Here is a 19,904-nt window from a genome sequence, read left to right as displayed (position 1 = left end):
ACCTTGACTAATACAACACCATAAATAAAACACTATCTGGTGTGATCATCCATGAAATGATTCCTGGAGAAAGAAAAGTATTTTTATAATATGATGAGGCCTAATTTTAAAGCTTTTTACTAGCATATTAATAGGGCTGTCATCACTACCATTTAAATGCCTTAGGAGGTTCAAAATCCTTCATGCTTTCCTAGGTAACTCAACAATAAAAGTGTGCTCATTGAAGAATAATCTAATTAGGGTAAATTGCTCACAGTTGGATGGAACAATAGGCATCTAGTAAGTAAGTTTATGTAATAGTGTTGGAGCAAAACAGACAAATAAAAAGCTATATTGATTGAAGTGGGAAGAGGGGAAGTTCCCAGCAAAAAAATTTGATCTTTCTAAAGACAAGATAGCAATATGAGGCTAGGCAGAAAACAGTATCTGCCTAGCATGCTGTATAATACCATGTATGGAAGAAATATGAGATCAAAATGGTAGAATTGCATCTGTTCCTGAAAGTCTAAGAGTAATAGCTCAAGGAGCCTCTAATATAATCTATCTTGCTTTGAAATTTCTGTTACCAGCTAACATTCTCGACAACTTATAAAATGCAAAGCAATGAAATGAATTTAATCAATAGTTTCTCTATCCAAGTAAAATAAATCAAACAAACGAGCCAACAAAACCCCTACCTAATTGTAATAAAAAGAAAAAAGAGCGTTTTTAAAATTTGTTAAAAAGTATGACTTCATTAAATGTTGTATTGAGTTACAAGAAACAAATTGAACAAGGGAGCAGTATTGCTCCAACAGCATGCTTTCTAATTTTTATTCTAAAGTAAGGACTCAGAAACAAATTCAAAGATGTAATTAATCATATTTAAAGTCAGAGAGCACAACCATAGCCTGACTTTATTTTTTTTTCCCCTTTTTTCTCCCTAGTGTTGATTATGTCATGACAACTTGTCACAAGTAGAATAAAATGTTTTGAATACTGCTACCATACCCACACTGGTAATGCTTTAATTCTCTTAATGAGTTCAAAACATTTCTTATAATGGAGAAACAAAAGTAACTTCTTACAGGTTTACAAGTGAGAATAATAAGAAATTTAATGAGGTACTTATGAAAATCTCCCATTTTAAAGTATAATATTTTATGTTCTTGTGGATATAAAAAGCATCTACCACAGATTTCTAGCATCATAATTATTGAGAAAACATATCGTTAATTTTAGGCCTGATGGCGAATTGTCATATGCCTAATATTGTCTATGATGCTATATACAAAGTTACCAGAACACACATGTAAATAAATATATAACTTATACAATTATCTTTGTGAAGACACAGTAGGCATAATCAAGCTTAATGCACATATTACACCTATCTGATTGTAAGTTGCTCTTCAGAGGTAGAACTACAAGATGCCAGTGTTAAAGTGTGGCACATTTAGAATATAAAATATTAATAAGAACTAGTTGTACTTACCTTTCAACAACATCTAAATGGGAATCAGATTTCAGAACTTGAGTGCTTGCTTAAACACATTTCCACTGCAGGAAAAAAATAATGTCCAGTGAACTTTAAAAAATGTCAGCTAGCAGGGCTTTCAAATGCATAATTTACTATTTTGTTGGCTGCTTATTAATGGATAATAATAAACTCCTGGTTGAATTCAAGATCATAAATGTTTGATCAAAAATTAGAATAATACCATAAGATGATAAATGTATAATTTTATAGTACTAATTTTTCTTTAATTAATTACAGTGAGAGCAAGGAAACACATATCTATAGTGTTAAAATGTGAATGGAAATTTTGACATTCTGCTTGTGCAGAGGAAGATTTTTATAGAAAAAGAATCTGTGGAAATATAATCACCCATACTTCCTTCCGTATCAATGCAAAATCAGCAATACTAGGATTGCCACCTAGGTTGGATAGACTCCAATGGGAAATATATTTTCACAGTTACATTCATTACTGTTTGGCTTCTTGATATATTCCTAAACCTCAAGTATGTATCTACTAACTAGTTAAGTTAATCAACAGTCAGAAATATAGAAGTATTTTTTTTATTCTTTGACAGAAAGAACTATTAATATTCTTGTTCGTGATAGTTATTCATATATTTTAAAATAAAACAATATATATAAACATATATGTATATATAACTATTTTGGTACTAATGTTCAGTATCACAAATACATTTTTATTAATACATAGAATTAATTATTGTATTAGTATTTTGTTTATTATATTAAAAATAGTTTTGAACAATTTGATTTAAATAATTTGGCACCTAGAACATTACAAAGATTCAAAGATGTTAATGAACATTTTATTCAATTTAGTAAATTTCCATTGTGATGCCATTATGATGAAAGAAAACAAAGACAGAAAGGATATTTATCCATTTTTATAAATTAATTATGAGCTAATATTTACCCCATTGTACAAAAGAGGAAATAATTAAATTTAATTATTTGAAATAAATTTTGCTTTCAATGAATCAATAACATTTAGAAATTGTGGAGTTTTTCCTGGTCTTAGACATTGCTAACAGATGTCTATGCACTTTCTGTTATCAATTTCTAAGCCTCATCCATGATGCTCAGACTCATGGCCAGTTGCTAACTAAAAATCTACACTTGGATATGTAATGGGAATCTGAAACTTAAAGCATGCAAAATTGAGCTCCTGCTTTTTTCCTTAAAATCTGCTCCTCTCACTACCTTCCCCTTCTCAGTAAATGGCAATTCTATTATGTAATCTGCTCTGACCAAAAACCTTGAAGTCATTTGCATTAGTTAGACATTAAGCCTAGATAAAATAACAGAGGCCTGATTATAGTGTTTTAAACATACAAGATTATTTTTCCAATATAACAAATATTTTGCTTATAGACAAAGACTGTTATTAATTTGAGGGCTTAAGATGTGTTTTTTACAAATATTTTGGCCTTTTATTCCACATTCCAAGTAGTAGAATGGAAGAAAAGACAAGCACAGAAAAATATGCATCTTAGCTGAGCCAACTCCTTTTAAAGTGTTTTCCCAAAATATCTACCAGACAATTTTAACCTTGCGTTTCCTTGGCCACATCCATTTGAAAGAGAATCCGCGAAATGTGTCCTCTTCGCCCTCTCTCTTCTCCTTCTCCCCTTCCTTATGTTGTTCCTTTATTTATAACTTGGGAACATTGCCACCTCCAATAATAAGGAGATTTTGTTATTAAGAAAAGAAGAAAATGGCAGGCAACCAGCAATTGCTTCCTCATTATCCTTGATGATTTTATTTCTCTTATGCCCTATTTCCAGTCCATAAAAAATCATATCATCTCTTTCATAAAAAAATGAATCTGAAATATGACCACTTTTCACCACTTCAACTGCTACAGCAGTGTTTGAAGCCAATATCTCTCACCTGTAGCAACAACCTCTAATCAGTCTCTACCTTGGCCACCAACAACACTATGGTCTATTCTCAGTGCTGCAGCCATATTGATCATTCTTAAAAGTCTTGTCATGCCTCATCACTGTCCACAACTTTCCAATGTCTTTCTGTCTCACTCAAATTAAAATTAAAAGTCCTTATAATGGGTTAAAATACTTTACTATAGTACCCTCTATCTTCAGGTTCTACTATACTATTCCTAACTCTTCCTTTCACAGATTAGAGAAGAACATCAAGCATAATACAAGGGCAGTGTCCTCCATGAGGAGACACAAGGAAAACACTACATGAACATAAGGGGGGAAGGAAATATTCAAAGTAGAAGAGACTAGGTCCCTGTGGCATTGGATATATGGATAAATAGAATTATAAAATTGAGAGTATAAGCAAAAACAAAGCATGGGTTTCTGCATCACTTGCTATTTAACTCCAGAAGAGGACATCATTGTAGTGCGTGACATGCCAACACGAGATAGCTACAGTACAGTACAATTAAAGATATTGAATGTTTAGGTAAAAAGTATTTGATATGGTTTATTTTTCTATTTCATACTTTTCCAATGGGCTATGGAGGAAACCAGAATTTCTGTATACCCTAATTGGAAGTGTAGAAGTGCTAAGAGAACTGATGGCCAAAATAGGCCTGGGCTTAAGCTAAGGAAGGTTCAAAACTGTGGTTCTTATGAATACAGGCCATGGCACAGTTCAGAGATGTCAGCAGTCAGTGTTAGCACATGTCCAAAACTTAGGCAGGCTCAGCTGCAGCAAAGATAAGGCAGGAATAGAGGGTGGCCACAGATCAAGTGTGATGGGACACTTTACAAAAGGAAAGTACAAAAATAAGACATCACTTTTCTAATGTCTTGATATTCTTCCTGCACCCAGAATATAGGAACATAATTCTGATAAATGCTTTTATATTGCACTGTATAGGATTTGTAATTTATTCACTAAAAACAAAAGTGCAGAAATATTACTTCTATACTTTCTTTACAAATAATGGCATAGATGGCCCATGACAAAATGGAAAAGTAGAGAGAAGAAGGAGTTCTCCTTTTGGAATAACACATTTTTTTCTGTACCACTTGACCTTCTTTCAGTACTCAGCATTTAACAGGCAAAGGAGCAACATGTCTGGTTAATAAAAGAAAAATTGTATGTCTCTTTAGGGAACTGAATATATTAGAGCTCCAGGGAATATCTGAATTTTAAAATGAGGAACATTTGTAAAGTATGCGTGCTTATCTACAAGAAATTACTAGGTGATTTTAGCATTTCATTATGCAAGTAAAATATATAGGCCTGGTCTCAAATAGGTATGTAAAAATATTTTGTTCAAATATAAAAATATTTTGGTACTCTAGGTTAAGTTTTTTGCATGTGTGTGTATTTTAAGAGAGAGTATTTTACATCGAAAAGAGGAGAGATGCAAAGTTTCAAAAAATACATGGAAACTCTTTATGCCAGGAAAATATTAGATGCTTGACACTATAGATGCTTGACACTTCTATTGTTTCAATAACAACATGACTTACACTAAAGACATTCTGGTAGATGATATTTCAGTGCAGAAGAATCTTTAATATTCACAAAGCTAAAGGGAAGGAAATATGATTTGTACCATTATAATCCACACTTAAATTTGATGGAAAATAAGGTAATATTCTTGGAGACATAATATTATAAAGCTCTTTTTAAAAAAATGTTTCAATAATTTGTAGTTATTTCAGATTAAGGAGTCATAAAAACGTATTTTAATTGTATTTATTTGCAAAACTATTGTCAACTAGTTCTACTTCCCTTTGTGGTTTCTAGACTATTCCCTGCTAAGATTAGAGAACTGCATCAGTGATTCTTATTTTTTCAGCATTTGGTAGGGTTCTTTGATTTGATGTAAATCTATACCATGTTCTTTTAATTACTAATATTTCAGAAATAGAAACTCTAAGGGCAAATATATGCAAAAGCAAATGAATAAACAAATGAATAAATATATATACACAAAAATATTGACTTAGATAAGTCTTAATGATTATGTTAAAAAGTTGAAAATCAAGTGACATTACATTCTTAAAATATATTTATTTGCTTCCATTTATTCCCCATAGAGACATGTGAATATCATTTTTAGAAGAATATTATGGCTTCTTTTACCAATCCCCACTCATTAGAAAAGCTAGTTTTGTTGCTGAGACAATTATGTTTCTAGTTTGTGTTAATTAATGTGGAATTTTCCCTGAGAACATGGACATTTATTAAACTCATTTTCTAATTGAGTTCCACAGCTGACTTCCTGTTAGGCTCCATACATAGTATGTGGGTAAATATATGTTGAATGAATGATGCTAATGACACTTAGGAATTTGTGACAGAAGTTTAACTACAAAGTATATCAAAATTTCCATATAATCACTTTTAGGTAATTTATAAGTAATCACTGCACAAAGAGAAGTTAGGATCCCCTTTAGTAGAGGAGTTATAATGACAAACTTAATAGTACTTTAACATTTCACAAATCGTATATTAAGTTAAAAGTTATGTACTGAAAAATGTAAGCTGTTAAGATAATAAGCAGGTTTAACACATTTGAAATTCAATGACAATATTTTTCTGGAAACAAATTAATTATATTCCATGAAAAATAGGTATTTTTTTTTCCTATCACAATTCCATAACAGTAACCACCATCATTCTTATTCCCAGTTAACAAAGAAAGACCACATATAAGGATTTGGCTGAATATTTTAAGCAACTCTAGTAGAAGAGAATCCAACATTTCACAGTTGTGTTCAATAACTGCATCTTTCTGTACAAAATACTATCTATTTATTCATCAGAATAGTATGAAGACAAGTTAATAAAATAGCAACTGGAAAAAACATAAAATATGGAGATATTTTCAGATGATAGGCTAAATAAAGGCTCTTCATTCTACTTCTGGTCTCTTTGCAAAGGGCCTGCATACTGTTAGGATAAAATTGTCTAAAACTCATTATATAGAACATAGAACAACTAGTTTAAAGGTAAAAACAAAAGGATTAGGGTGATCTGAAATGGATGAATAGCTTAGAAAATCTTTGAAGGTACTTAAATATGCAATCTCCATATATCTTTACATCATGAGTTAAGTAGCTTTGTCACAATTTCCAGGACTTTCAGTGGCTCTGTTTTTATATTGTGGATTTACTTTAGTGTTAATATTTTTCATATAAGCATCATTTTTTTAGGAAAGTGTGTGTTTTTAAAAATATGTTTTCTATACTTCAGCATAATTCTAATAGTCTCTAAAGCCATTTTTTCTGGAAGTATACGTCTTCTAATCTATACTAAAAGTTCACTGGGAAATGGAGTATATTTTACAGAATTTTGAGCCTAATATTTCAGGGAAATGACATTTGTTTTAGAGGAATATCATCAAATTCATAGTGAAATAGCGTCTATTTCTATAAGCGTAAGTTTTACAAGTTAGTGATCCATTGGCATTTCCTAATATGACAAAGCTGAAAGTTCACACAATTTCTAATGAGACCATTTAAATACTCTCAGGCAATTTAGAGGGCTTAATTATTTTAACAGCCTTGCCTTTATTTTTACCTTTAATTTAACCTCACTCAATTTATAAAGTGCTCACTAACTATGCCTATACAAAGATATCCTAGGCACTTAGCATAGATTTAATAAAGAATACTATTTGCTTTCTACATAAATGTCAGTTGGGCCAAGTAGGATATTCAAAAGAAGACATATATTAAAGTGCCCACAGGCTATTTGCAAACTATGAATAGTTAATGCCTATGTACTTTTAGTGTTTTTAGATATTTAGAGTACTAAGAACAACACTCTATAAATTTATCCAGGAAAGACCACACAAAATACTATTAATGGTTTTATAAGAAATAGTTAGTGCAGTCAAGGAAACTCTAAAGTTTTCTTGCCTTTAAAGCACAAAAGAAAACCTACAATTTTAGAGCAATTTTAAAGATTTTATGAAGTTTTTTTTTTCTTTTTGTAGGGCATATTTTGATCCTAGATTTTATTATATTTTTGACTATATTTTACATGAATTTTTAATTAGTTTTAAAGTGGTTGAACAAACTAGTGCAAGCTCTGTGGAAAGCAATTTGGAGATACCTTAAAGAGATACAAGTAGATTTACCACTTGATCCAGCAATCCCATTACAGGGCATCTACCCAAAAGAACAAAAGACACTGATAAAAAGACATTTGCACTCAAATGTTTATAGCAGCACAATTCACAATTGCAAAGATGTGGAGACAACCCAAGTGCCCATCAATACATGAGTGGATTAATAAAATGTGGTATATGTATACCATGAAGTACTACTCAGCTATAAGAAACAATGGTGATATTGCACCTCTTGTATTTTCCTGGATAGAGCTGGAGCCCATTCTACTAAGTGAAGTATCCCAAGAATGGAAAAATAATCACCACATGTTCTCACCAGCAAATTGGTTTACTGATCAACACCTACTTACACATATAGGAATAACATTTATCGGGCATCAGGCAGATGGGATGGGGGAGGAGAGGATGGGTATATACATACATGATGAGTGTGATGCGCACCATCTGAGGAATGGACACTGTTGAAGCTCTGATCGGGGGGAAGGGAGGGCAAGGGCAACATATGTCACCTAAACATTTGTACCCCCTTAATATGCAGAAATAAAAAAAAATAATAAACAATAAAGATTGTCAAAAATGGCAGATTATGGATGATCTCCTGGCTCTCTGCTCTTAGAGTGGGAGGTGGAGAAGGAGGCCTGAATTACTCGAGTGGGTAGTTCTCTCACAGGATGAGCTTCATGGAATTGCAGGGAAGCTTCGAGGGGCAGCAGTGCCGGGAAAAGGAGGAAAGTGACTCAGTGGATTTGCTGTGAAGTTCCGAGAATCCGAGTGGTACTGCAGGGATTGGAGTGTAAGCTGGCCGCACTCAGCAGCCAGCCAAATGGCTGTGTGATCCATCTCACAGGGGGACGACTTCTCCTTCACTGACCTCCACACCCATGCAAGCAGGGAAGTGCCTGAAGACAGTGTGAAGAGGTAACATGGATGGCCAGGCAGGTTGGTGAGGAGGCAGGAGCGGAAAGTAATTTGAAATCTCCAGGGCATGGTGCAGGGTCACCTTTGCTGGGAGATCTATAAACACCAGCAGCTTATGCCTTGCTTGTGAAGGGACAGAAAAGTAAGACAGATTGCTCATTTGACTGAGTTGCCCGATAGACTTGGGTGGTGGCCCAAGCACTGCGAGGGAGGGAGCGGAAGAAGGGGTGAGTGCCATCCTCTGCAGGCCCTCCCCAGAGGTCTCCAGGGGCCCAAACCCCGCCGCTGCCAGGGACACACAGATAGTTTTTACCCCTCGGCGGAACTTGTCCACGGACCCCAGCCGCTTGAGCTCTGCCGGTGAAGGGGTGGAAGGGGGGTGCAAGAGCCATCCTCCGCAGACCCTCTCCAAGGGTCTCTAGTGACCCAAGACCTGACACGAAGTTTTCACCCCTCAGCAGAACTTGTCCGTGGACCCCAGCCACTTGAGCTCTGCCGGGGAAGGGGTGGAAGAGGGTGCTAACGCCATCCTCCATGGATCCTCCCCAAGGGTCTGTAGCGGCTAAAGCTCCACTGGTGACACAGGGAAAAGGGATAGTTTTCACACCTCAGTGGAGATTCTCAGTGGTCCCTGGCAGCTCAAACACCTCTGGTGAGGGAGCAGAAGAAGGAAGGAGCTCACTCCTTGGTGAGCCTCCTGGCAGATCCCAGAGTCTCAAGTCCCACCAGGGAGGGGAGGGAAGAAGGAGAGAGATTGCTCCCCAGGTGGTGTCCCCCATCAGGAAGTTCCCCATCCCACCCAACTGCCTCTGCTTTGCTCCTAACAAACAGAACCCACCCTAACAGGGTGGAAATAGGAAAGAGAGCGATCTTCCAACTCTCATGTGGGACAACTGTACCCCCAGCACGTTCTGGGGTTTTGAGATAGGTGCTTCTCTCCAAAACTACAGACCCCACCTCCAGGCAGATTAGTGTAATAAACCATTATTCAAGCTGAAACCAGAGGCTGGACTTCTATCTCCTATTGCTTAGTATCCATTGCTGACCTGTTTTTTGCCAAAGGCCCAGACCCCTCCCCTGAAAGGGTTTAGTAACAGCCTCTCTAGACTGATACCCAAGCTGAGACATGAACCCATATCCTAGAGGCGACCTAGAAGGTAGAGGGTCTTGAGCCAAAGGATCATCCCCAGCCCTAGTAACATGTAGTAATGATGGAGTTTGCTTTTAGGGCTAAGGCCCACCTGGGTTGAAGAAGGCCCTTGTCTGTGACCAGGCCACTGGTATTCAATAGGGTAGGGCCTGACCCCTCATATGCAGGAGCAGAGTTGCCAGGCAGGTCGCTCTCTGTTCTGTGTCCCTCAGCATCCCTGGGCAAGGCCTCTTCAATAGCCCTGAGCCTCTTACTTCACACCATCCTGATAAAATCCATCCTTGGAGGGATGGAATAAAAAGAGTTGATACCATACTACAGTGAGTTGGTTTGTATCATCTGTTAAAAGAAGAATACAAGGGCTTATCCTTGATATCCAGGCAGTTGCCAAATTATAGACTTGTGTTCTGAGGAGAATCTCAGTGAGAATCCCTAACAATTGCACCAAAAGACACTTTCCACCAGGAGCTGTGACACATATTCAGCAAATGATCTCTGAATAACTTTTTAGCAGCTCCCCTCTAGCCACAGATCAAACAACTTCTGAAGTATAATCAATTAAGCTCGCCGATACCTATTGCTTATCTCACCCCAACTAAATAGGCAACAGGGCCCAAGGATACCCTGGGAGAGGCACGGCACTCACCAAAGGCTCACAGTCCTGTTTACCACATTTAAGGGTTTAGAGCTCACTACATAGGTATTGGAAAAGCTTGATAAATGACCTCCCCTTGCAAACCACAAGCAACAAAAAGAGAGAATAACCTCATAACTCATCAGAGTGCCTCTCTCTTCATACGAGTAGTTGATATGGGAATCATGCTCACAAGAGGAATTTAATTTTGGGGAGTCTAAGCAACGTTTCCAATCTCACTAATCTCTAGTAAAAGTTGGTGAAGGCAACAGGTCAAAGATAACTCAACAGACTCAGACTCCTCTAAGACAGTACAGGTCCACAGTACATATCCCCAGATCTTCCAAGGATCATCCCTCTGGAATTCCATATTTTAGCTCATAATCCAATCCCTGCACCTCTGATCATCAGTAAAGCATCCAGATGAGAAAAAACAGCAAAAGTTTACAGGAAACATGAAGGGCCAGAGAGAAAAGTCACCTCCAAAGCAAAATACTCATTATCCATCATCTAACATCAATTTACATGCTATGAGTAAACTGACAAGGAAGATTTCCAAATATGGATTGCTACAAAACTAAATGGAACTGAAGAGAAAATAGAATCACAACATAGAGAAACCACAAGAACAATACAGGAAATGAACGAAATATTCTGCAAAGAAATTGAGACTATAGAGAAAAACCAAACAGAATCTCTGGCAATGAAGGAAACAATTAAGGATCTCCATAATTCATTGGAAAGCCTAAAGAACAGGTTGGACGATGCAGAAGAAAAAATCTCAGAACTTGAAGATTATGCCTATGCTCTAAAAAAGTCAGAGGAAGAAAGGAAACACAAGAGACAAGAGATAAGAGACAAGAAACAAAACACAAGAGACAAGAGACATAAACAAGAGACAAAACCAAAGTTTACAGTAAGTGTGGGATTATGTTAAAAAAAACAAATATCAGGGGGCGGAGCAAGATGGCGGACGAATAACACCGCCAGACAGAGGGTCTCTACAGAAAAGACCAATTCTAGCAGAAACTAGAGGAAAGAAGCAAGAAGACGAGCATACAGCGGACAAGGGCCGGAAGGAGGGGTACCTGAGACCCCGGGAGACTCCACCGGAGGAGGCTGCGGAGGAGAACTGGAGGCTGAGACCACCGGAGCAGCCCAGAGACCAGCGGCAAGGGTAGGTGGAATTGCTGTTTCCCCTCCCCTGCATTCGGGACTGCTGGCGGGCTCCCCAGTGGGTGGAGAGACCTGCGGACATCAGCCCAGAGACTGCCGCCGCTTGCCAACGGTGAGCCTGTAGCAGACGTGGCACCAGGTTCCCAACTTCCTCCGGCACCTCCGTGTGCACAGACCCGAGCCGCGCGGCAGGCGCCATATTGCCTCCTCCTCCCCTCCGCCGACCCTACCCGCGGCTGCAGAGAGAGACAATTCAGCCACCAGCCGGAGGCACCTCCAGGGAACGGGACCTTCCCGTTTGGGACCCCGCCCGCCCTCCCAGGTGCTGCTGGCACCGTGTTCCCAGGAAAACGGTGCCGACTCAGAGGCTGAGAGACATAGACCCAGTTTGGGCTCCCTGTGGGTGAATTAGAACTGGAAATCCTCTCCCTGGTGGGAATACAGTTTGAACTCTGGGACCCAGAGGTCGGACCTGCAGACCAGATCCCCTGCACCGAGGGCTAGCATTGCCCCGGGCACAGAAGGATTATACGCGAACAGCCTACTGAGGGCTGTGTGCCTCCAGGGGCGGATCGGCGTCCTAGAGGGCAACCCTCCTCCCAGGAGGAGGCCGTGCGCCCAACCCAGGTGGCGTTCCTGTGCAGGGAACCTCCCCGCCCGCACCACAGTCCGGGGAGGCCTGGTGGCTTGTGGTCTGGCCTGCTGGCAGAGGCCCAGGAGTAGCTGCAGAGTTGGAGAGAGTGGAAAGAAGCGAGGCCTGCTGCAGACTGCGGGTCTCAGACAGCCCCACCCCCACCTCCAGACTTTCTGGCTGAGCGGGACCATTCCAGCCCTGCCCTGACAGCTTTCCCTGTAAGCTGAGAACAGAACTTTGACCCCTGCTAACGGCCTGAGGGCAGGCTTAACCAACCCAGCTCCGCCCAGAACGAGAGCTGATAACAGGACTCAAAATCAACACCATAGCCTGTTCCTCCAAGCAAACGCCACCTACTGACAGGGGCGGCATCTTGCACAGCCTTTCCACGGCATCCACTGACTCAATATACAGGGAGTGGTCCAATTTCACCCACAGGCACCACCTAACGCCTCAGAAACTAAACAAGGTGTGTGAATACCCAAACAATAACCTAAGGAAAGAAACAACAACTGATCGACATGGGAAGAAGTCAGCGAAAGAACTCAGGAAATATGAAGAACCAAACGGAAAACACACCCCCAAGGAGGAGCACCAGCCCCCTAGAAACGGACACCGACCAAAATCAGGCAACCAATATGACAGAAAAGGAATTTCGTATGTGGATCATAAGAACACTCACCCAGCTGCAACAACAACTCAATAACCAACACCAAGAAAACACAAAAAACCTCCAAGAAATGGAACAAAGGTTCAACAAAGAGATCGACACAGTGAAGAAAACTTTAACCGAAGTCCTGGAGATGAAGAATCAACTCAGAGAACTACAAAATACTGTGGAAAGTCTCAAGAACAGGGTAGATCAAGCAGAAGAAAGAATCTCAGAGCTTGAAGATAACACCTTCCAATTAAATAAATCAGTCACAGAAATACAGCAGAGAAACAAGAGAAAAGACCAAAGCCTACAAGAGCTGTGGGATTATGTGAAAAAACCTAACGTGAGGGTCATAGGTTTAGCCGAAGGGGAGGAAGACAACACTCAAGGTCTGGACAAGCTTTTTGAAGATATAATAGAGGAAAATTTCCCAGGCCTTGCTCAAAATCTCGATATACAAGTTCAAGAAGCCCAGAGGACCCCTGGGAGATTCAATGCAAACAGGAAGACGTCACGTCATGCAGTCATCAGACTGACCAAAGTATCAACTAAAGAGGCCCTTCTAAGAGCTGTAAGACAAAAGAAGCAAGTGACATACAAGGGAAAGCCAATTCGAATAACATCAGACTTCTCTAATGAGACTTTACAAGCAAGGAGAGACTGGGGCCCCATTCTCACTCTTTTGAAACAAAACAATGCCCAGCCTAGAATATTATTCCCTGCAAAACTAAGCTTCATATATGAAGGAGAAATAAAAACATTCTCAGACAAGCAAAGGCTCAGAGAATTCACCAAGACAAGACCAGCCCTACAAGAAGTACTTAAAACAGCGTTACGCATGGAACATCATAATAATAATCCACGGATATAAAAACAACCAAAACCCAAAGACATTAAAGGCCAGATATTACAATGGCTCAAGACAGAAATCATAGCAACAACATCCAACCCAACAGAATGATCAGTAATCTACCTTACCTATCAGTTCTCTCAATAAATGTGAATGGCTTAAACTCTCCACTCAAGAGACATAGGCTGGCTGAATGGATAAGAAAATACAGGCCAAGTATATGCTGTCTTCAGGAAACACATTTAACCTGCAAGGATGCACATAGACTAAAAATAAAAGGGTGGAGATCAATATTCCAAGCAAATAGAAACCAAAAGAAGGCTGGTGTGGCAGTTCTAATTTCAGACGATTTAGTTTTTAAACCAACAAAAGTAGTAAAAGACAAAGAGGGTCATTATATAATGGTGAAGGGCACAGTCCAACAAGAGGAGATAACAATTTTAAATATATATGCACCCAACTTAGGTGCACCCAGATTCATAAAGCAAACCTTACTGGAGCTAAGCAAATGGATTTATAGCAACTCCATAATCGCCGGGGATTTCAACACCCCACTGACGGCACGAGACAGATCCTCCAAACAGAAAATTAATAAAGAAATAATGGACTTAAACAAAACTCTAGAACAATTGGGTCTGACAGACATCTACAGAACATTCTACCCAAAATCCACTGAATATACGTTCTTCTCATCAGCTCACGGGACATTCTCTAAGATTGACCATATCCTAGGACACAAAGAAAATCTCAAGAAATTTAAAAAAATAGAAATCATACCATGTACTTTCTCAGATCACAGTGGAATAAAACTAGAAATCAACCCTAACAGAAACTCACATTTCTACACAAAAACATGGAAATTAAACAACCTCCTACTAAATGATTACTTCGTAAATGAAGAAATCAAGACGGAAATAAAAAACTTCTATGAAGAAAACGACAATGGAGAGACAAGTTATCAACTCCTCTGGGACACAGCTAAAGCAGTTCTGAGAGGAAAGTTTATCTCCATAAATGCCTATAACCAAAAGGCAAGAAGATCACAAATAGACAATCTAATGAAACGACTCAAAGAGCTGGAAAAAGAAGAACAGACCAACCCCAAACCCAGCAGAAGAAGTGAAATCAACAAGATCAAATCAGAACTAAACGAAATTGAAAACAGGAAAGCTATTCAGGAGATTAATAAAACAAAAAGTTGGTTCTTTGAAAAAATAAACAAAATTGACACGCCACTGGCTAAGCTAACGAAAAGCAGAAAAGAGAAATCTCTAATAAGCTCCATCAGGAATGAAAAAGGAGATATCACAACTGATCCCAAAGAGATACAAGATACAATTTATGAATACTACAAAAATCTTTATGCACACAAACTGGAAAATGTGGAGGAAATGGACAAATTTCTAGAAACACACAGCCTCCCTAGGCTCAACCAGGAAGAAATAGATTCCCTGAACAGACCAATCTCAACAGCTGAAATAGAAACAGCAATTAAAAATCTCCCTAAAAAGAAAAGTCCCGGTCCAGATGGCTTCACACCTGAATTTTACCATACTTACAAAGAAGAACTAGTACCTATCTTGCAGAAACTATTCCACAACATCGAGAAGAACGGAAACCTCCCCGACACCTTTTATGAAGCGAATATTACTCTGATACCAAAACCAGGAAAGGATGCAACAAAAAAAGAAAACTACAGACCAATATCCCTAATGAATATAGATGCAAAAATTTTCAACAAAATCTTAGCTAACCGAATCCAGACACTTATCAAAAAAATAATCCACCACGACCAAGTGGGCTTCATCCCAGGGATGCAGGGATGGTTCAACATACGTAAATCTATAAACGCAATTCACCACATCAACAGAAGCAAAAACAAAGACCACATGATTCTTTCAATAGATGCAGAAAAAGCTTTTGACAAAATTCAACACCCTTTCATGATACGAACACTTAAGAAAATAGGCATAGAAGGGACATACCTAAAAATGATACAAGCCATATATGACAGACCCGTAGCCAACATCATACTGAATGGGGAAAGACTGAAATCATTCCCACTTAGAACTGGAACCAGACAAGGCTGCCCACTATCTCCACTTCTATTCAACATAGTGCTGGAAGTCTTGGCTACAGCAATCAGACAGGAAAATGGAATCAAAGGTATCCAAATAGGGGCAGAAGAGATCAAACTTTCACTGTTTGCTGATGATATGATATTGTATCTAGAAAACCCCAAGGATTCAACCAAGAAACTCCTGGAACTGATCAATGAATTTAGTAAAGTCTCAGGATACAAAATTAATACACAGAAATCAGAGGCATTCATATACGCCAACAACAATCTAATTGAGAACCAAATCAAAGACTCAATTCCCTTCACAATAGCAACAAAGAAATTAAAGTACCTAGGAATATATTTAACCAAAGAGGTAAAAGACCTCTACAGGGAGAACTATGAAACACTGAGGAAGGAAATAGCAGAGGATGTAAACAGATGGAAATCCATACCATGCTCGTGGATCGGCAGACTCAATATCGTCAAAATGTCTATACTACCCAAACTGATCTACAGATTCAATGCAATACCTATTAAAATCCCATCAGCATTCTTCACAGATATAGAAAAAATAATTTTACGCTTCGTATGGAACCAAAGAAGACCCCGAATATCAAGAGCAATTCTAGGCAACAAAAACAAAATGGGAGGCATTAATATGCCAGATATTAAACTATACTACAAAGCTGTAGTAATTAAAACAATATGGTATTGGCACAAAAACAGGAATATTGACCAGTGGAACAGATGTGAGAATCCTGATATAAAACCATCCTCATATAGCCGTCTCATCTTTGACAAAGCAGACAAAAACATACGCTGGGGAAAAGAATCCCTCTTCAATAAATGGTGCTGGGAAAACTGGATAGCCACCTGTAGAAGGCTAAAACAGGACCCACACCTTTCACCTCTCACAAAAACCAACTCACGCTGGATAACAGACTTAAACCTAAGATATGAAACTATTAGAACTCTAGAGGAAAAAGTTGGAAACACTCTCCTAGACATCGGCCTGGGCAAAGAGTTTATGAAGAAGTCCCCAAAGGCAATCACAGCAGCAACAAAAATAAATAAATGGGACATGATCAAACTACAAAGCTTCTGCACAGCCAAAGAAATAGTCATGAAAGTAAACAGACAACCTACAGAATGGGAGAAAATTTTTGCATCCTATGCATCCGATAAGGGACTGATAACTAGAATATACTTAGAACTCACGAAAATTAGGAAGAAAAAATCAAATAACCCCATTAAAAAGTGGGCAAAGGAGTTGAACAGAAATTTTTCTAAAGAAGACAGAAGAATGGCCAACAAACATATGAAGAAATGCTCATCATCTCTAATCATCAGGGAAATGCAAATCAAAACCACAATGAGATATCACTTAACCCCAGTGAGAATGGCCTTTATCAAAAAATCTCCAAACAATAAATGCTGGCGTGGTTGCGGAGAGAGAGGAACACTCCTACACTGCTGGTGGGACTGCAAACTAGTTCAACCTCTGTGGAAAGCAATATGGAGATACCTTAAAGCGATACAAGTGAATCTACCATTTGATCCAGCAATCCCATTGCTGGGCATCTACCCAAATGATCCAGTGACACTCTACAAAAAAGACACCTGCACTCGAATGTTTATAGCAGCACAATTCATAATTGCAAGGCTGTGGAAACAGCCCAAGTGCCCATCAATCAAAGAATGGATTAATAAAATGTGGTATATGTACACCATGGAGTACTATTCAGCTCTAAGAAATAATGGTGATATAGCACACCTTATATTTTCCTGGTTAGAGCTGGAACCCATACTACTAAGTGAAGTATCCCAAGAATGGAAAAACAAGCACCAGATATATTCTCCAGCAAACTGGTATATATGAGTAGCACCTAAGTGGACACATAGGTGCTACAGTAATAGGGTATTGGGCAGGTGGGAGGGGGGATGGGGGCGGGTATATACATACATAGTGAGTGAGATGTGCACCATCTGGGGGATGGTCATGATGGAGACTCAGACTTTTGGGGGGAGGGGGGGAAATGGGCATTTATTGAAACCTTAAAATCTGTACCCCCATAATATGCCAAAATAAAGAAAAAAATTAAAAAAAAAAATAAAATAAAATCCAGACAAAAAAAAAAAAAAAAAAACAAATATCAGATTAATTGGGATTCCAGAAGGGGAAGAGAAACATTCACAAGAGCTGAGAATCTTATTTCACGAAATAATGGAGGAAAATATGCCACGCCTAACCAGAAATCTTGATATCCAAATACAAGAACCACACAAAACTCCTGGGAGACTCAATGTGAAAAGGCAACCACCTTGTCACATGGTTTTTAGGCTGACCAAAGTAAACATGAAAGAAACAATTCTCCATGCAGCGAGACAAAAGCAGCAAATGACCTATAAAGGTAAGCCTATCAGACTAACAGCAGACTTCTCATCTGAAACCTTACAAGCCAGGTGGGATTGGGTGCCTATCCTTAATCTTCTAAAACAGAACAAAGTCCAACCTAGAATTCTTTATCTGGCAAAATTAAGTTTCATCTATGAGGGAGAAATAAAGTCCTTCTCAGACAATCACTCAAGGAATTTGCAAAGACCAGGCCATCCCTATAGGAAGTTCTCAGACCCACATTTCTAACCAAACAGGGCAAAGTAAAACCATAAAAGAATTAAAGTTTAGATCTCAAATTAAATGATGGCTCAGGAGTAAAACAAAGCAACAAGTCTCCACCTAACAATATGAATGGTAATCTTCCTCCAATTTCAATCCTTTCAATAAATGTAAATGGCTTAAACTGTCCTTTGAAGAGACATAGATTGGCAGAGTGGATAAAAATTCACAAACCTAGCATCTGCTGTCTACAGGAAACACATCTAACCAACAAAGATGCCTGCCGGCTGAAGGTCAAGGGATGGAAAACTATCATCCAGTCAAACGGGAGTCAAAAGAAAGCTGAAGTAGCTATACTATTTGCAGATAATATAAGCTTTAAAATAGTAAAAGTGAAAAAGGATAAATATGGCCATTATATAATGGTGAAAGGGAAGATCCAACAAGAAGATTTAACAATTCTTAATGTCTACGCACTCAATACAGGAGGACCCAATTACTTAAAGCAAACCTTGTCTAATCTAAACACCTTGTTACATAACACTACCATAGAGGAAGGGGGCTTCAACACTCCATTGAATGATCTGGATAGATCCTCCAAACAGAAAATAAGCAAAGAAATAATGGACCTGAATAAAGCCCTTGATCAAAAAGTTCTGACAGGGGGCGGAGCAAGATGGCAGACGAATAACACCGCCAAACAGAGTCTCTCCGCAGAAAAGACAGATTCTAGCAGAAATTAGAGGACAGAAGCAAGAAGACGAGCATACAGCGGACAAGGGCTGGAAGGAGGGGTACCTGAGACCCCGGGAGACTCCACGAGAGGAGGCTGCGGAGGAGAACTGGAGGCTGAGACCACCGGAGCAGCCCGGAGACCAGCGGCAAGGGTAGGTTAATTTGCTGTTTCCCCTCCCCTGCATTTGGGACTACTGGTGGGCTCCCCAGCGGGTGGAGAGACCTGCAGACACCAGCCCAGAGAACGCCGCTGCCGCCAGCCAGCGGTGAGCCTGTAGCAGACGTGGCACCAGGTCCCCAACTTCCTCCGGGCACCTCTGTGTACACAGACCCAAGCCGCACGGCAGGCGCCATATTGCCTCCTCCTCCCCTCCGCTGACCCTAAGCGTGGCTGCCCAGAGAGACAATACAGCCACCAGCCGGAGGCACCTCAAGGGAACGGGACTTTCCCTCTTGGAACCGCATAGCTGACTCAGGGGAACTAAGACTGTGAGCTCCCTACCCGCCCGCCCTCCCAGGTGCTGCTGGCACTGAGTTCCCAGGAGAACGGTGCCAACTCAGAGGCTGAGAGACATAGACCCAGCTTGGGGTCCCTGTGGGTGAATTGGGACTGGAAATCCTCTCCCTGGTGGGGATACAGTTTGAACTATGGGACCCAGAGGTCGGACCTGCAGACCAGATCCCCTGCACCGAGGGCTAGCATTGCCCAGGGCACAGAAAGGTTATACGTGAACAGCCTACTGAGGTGTGTGTGCCTCCAGGGGCGGATCGGCATCCTAGAGGGCAACCCTCCTCCCAGGAGGAGGCCGTGCGCCCAACCCAGGTGGCGTTCCTGTGCAGGGAACCTCCCCGCCGACATCACAGTCCCGGAAGGCCTGGTGGCT

The sequence above is a fragment of the Microcebus murinus genome, chromosome X, assembly GCF_040939455.1.
Source record: "Microcebus murinus isolate Inina chromosome X, M.murinus_Inina_mat1.0, whole genome shotgun sequence".
Taxonomy (NCBI): domain Eukaryota; kingdom Metazoa; phylum Chordata; class Mammalia; order Primates; family Cheirogaleidae; genus Microcebus; species Microcebus murinus.
This window is presented reverse-complemented; position numbering follows the sequence as displayed.